This window comes from Nestor notabilis, unplaced genomic scaffold, assembly GCF_000696875.1.
Source record: "Nestor notabilis isolate BGI_N333 unplaced genomic scaffold, ASM69687v1 scaffold3902, whole genome shotgun sequence".
Taxonomy (NCBI): domain Eukaryota; kingdom Metazoa; phylum Chordata; class Aves; order Psittaciformes; family Psittacidae; genus Nestor; species Nestor notabilis.
The window spans coordinates 82,899-85,889 of record NW_009919499.1 but is presented as its reverse complement, the minus strand read 5'-3'; positions in this window follow the sequence as shown (position 1 = coordinate 85,889).

Below are 2,991 nucleotides of genomic sequence, written 5' to 3'. Positions count from 1 at the left end.
TTTTCTGAAAGCCCAAGCTGCTCCCTCCTCAGCACAAAGACTCTTCTAACCATCCCTGCTATTCAAGAAAGCTGATGTTTGTTTTGCTTCAGTGGTACCTGAGGCTTGGCACTGCCGCCCTATGTAAGATCAAACTCTCTGGCTCCGGTCCCAGGTGGCACATGGCAGAGATGAACCTGATCTCTGAACTTGGTCTGCTTCTACCCATGGCACTGTAATGAGACAACCCCTGTTAAGTCCCTGGATTTTGCTTATATACGTCATGGGACCCCGAGGGTGGAGGTAATAAAACCTGATAAAGCAGCACCCGCTGCTGGGGCCAGATGTTGGTGCTGTGTGGGATAAGGTGGCAGCAGCCTGGGGCCCTGCCGTATAACTGATGGCTCAGTGCTGCGAGACTCCATAGGTAAAGCTGAGGTCCTTTGCAGTGAGATGAGAAACTGAAGTCAGACTGGTCTCACCACAGTGATATAGTTCAGCTTTCACCTTTCTCGAGCCATTTTGGTCCTGCTGGTACTCACTATGCTCTGGAAGTCCCTAGTATTTCTTCGAAATCTCACCTTCTCAATCATGGCTATTTCAGATCCTTCTCTTACCTTGACATGAAAACAGATACGGTGCCCACAATTCTCCCTCGCACTAGCCCAAGTGCCCCTTTCACTCTAACCCCAAGGATTTTGCTGTTATGAAATCATATTTTCTGTAAGTTCCCTTTTTACCCTTGGGGAATGGGGAAATGCTTTGGGCCCCGAGGGGGACATAGTGGGGAAATCTGAATAGCTTCTGGAGGATTAGGAATTTTCTGACCAGGAAAAACTGTTTTTGTCAGTGTTGGGAGGTGCCTGGGTGGTTTTTTGGGCATCAGGTGCTCAGCAGGCAGAGGGAAGGCAGCGGTTCACAAAGCAAAGGCAATCCCGTGTGCTGGGCATGTCTAAACAGACATTTCCTTCTTCAGACTCCAGCCAGAGGGACACAGGAACTCCCAGTCCCTCCCAGATAGTCACTTTGCCCTGGAATCCTCTGCAGCAGGTATCTTGCATCCAGCCTGCTTTGCTGGTTGTTGCTCAAGAATGTCCCACTGCCACATGTCTGCTCAGGGATGAGGAGGACTCAGTGGTAATGCAGGAGATGCTAATTCTTCTGGGGGGATTTCTAACGTTACCTCATCAGCTGTGTGAAGCAGCCTCACACGACCCAAGAAGAAGTGACCATCAGCACACCTAAACCATATAGCAGAGGATTTCAGACAAGAGGGTCAGCAGTCCCCTAATGTCTCCTGAGCAATGCTAAAAGGTGGGCAAATTGCAAGTCCACCCGTGTGCTGGTGGAGGGGAGGAAGGTCTAGGGTTACTGTATAGGCAAAGCTACTTTCCAGTGGGGTGGCCCCAGCAGATACTGGTTTCTGGGGTTGTTCATCCCCATGACAGGGCTTTGCACCCCATTGTGGAACACCTTCCTCCCCACTGGCTGTAGGTGCTGTGGCATTCACAGCACCAGCACTCACTCTGGCTGGTGCTGGCTAAGGATCAGGAGATGGGCATCAGGGATGCCTGACACCTAGACAGGACATGGAGCATTGTTCTACCGTTGCCCAAGCTGTTCAAAAGTAGGTCTTAGTGGGCTTAGCACTTCCAAACCAAAATGGACCCGTCCCCTGCACAAGGGGTCGACCCCTTCTCTGCTCTGCGGTGTCGGGGCCAGAAAGGAGAGGGGATATTGCCACCTTCTGGACGGTGGTTTTGCTTTTAAGGGCCACCATCTTCCCTTCTGGTCCCTGGAGAGCCTGCTTTCACCATTCTCCTGTTGGTGTTGGTGCTGGCAAGTCTCACCTTGCAGCATGGCAATTTTTCCCCCTATTAACCATATTGCTTTCAGGCAACTCCTCAAGGTGTGGATGGCATCTTACTCTGGGACCTGGAGGATCTCAAACGGGTTGCCATAGCCAGTACATAGTGGGGTTGGAAGGCAACTGGAAAAGCAAGAGCGTGTGGGTTCCGAGGGAGTTTGGGAGAAGCTGTGAGTAACAGGCAAAGCTGCTGGAGAGTAGGAATGCAGAGAGAAAACGCATGAGGACAGATGGAGGCATTTCATAGCTTTACAGGTGCTGGAGCCATGACCAGCACTAGGGCAAAGGGGCTCAGTACCATCCCCTTCCTTTGGGATGTGAGGTCACTGTGGGAGCTGGGCAAGGGCACAAGAAGCCAGTGCCAGCATAGGGAACAGTGTCCAGTGACTTCTGACATCCTCAAGCTGCCTCCTACGAAAGGTGATTTTTACCAATCCCTCTTCACAGAAAAGTTTTGCAATGACTGAGTAGTAGGGGTGTGGGGAGGAAGCTTCCTTTTAAAGCAAAAGTAATCCTGCATTTGATGTCAGTTCCTCTTCTCAGCTCAATCCTTGAAACAACTGTAGGGTAAGTGCTAAAAATACCCCTTCCCCTTCCCTCTGTTGGGGAAGGAGGAGGGCAGGAGGGGATTCCCAGCCTAGGTAAAGGCTTCCCTTCCCCAGCCTGCCCAAGCCACCACGGGGAGAAAGTGCAGCCGTGCTGCTGGAGCTTCATCTGCGGGTGCTGAGCAGAGGGAAAGACCAAGGGGAGCAGGCAAGAAACAGGGAGGAATGTTGGAAAACTTCACCCCCAAACTGTCTGACTGGTGTTGGCCGCCCTGGGGACACAGCCAGGATGGGAAACCTCAAGGGGGAGCTCACAGAGGGCAAGGAGACCTGCTGCTTGCCTGCACATAGAGCTTGCTCCTGCGATTAAGCTAATTATTGAAGGAATGTCAAATAGTTATCCTGGATGGCCAAAGTTTCATGTCCCCCATTACTGGATCTTGGACAGGGGCCAAAGTAAACCCCCATGAATGGTTTGTTACCCACATAAGCACACGGGGATCTCTCCCCGTGTGCCATCCCAGCTTGCAACAGCTTGTAGCTTCCTTTTGTATGAGGACTTTCCAGGGCTTCCCCTGCCATCAGAGTGCCCTGAGTACA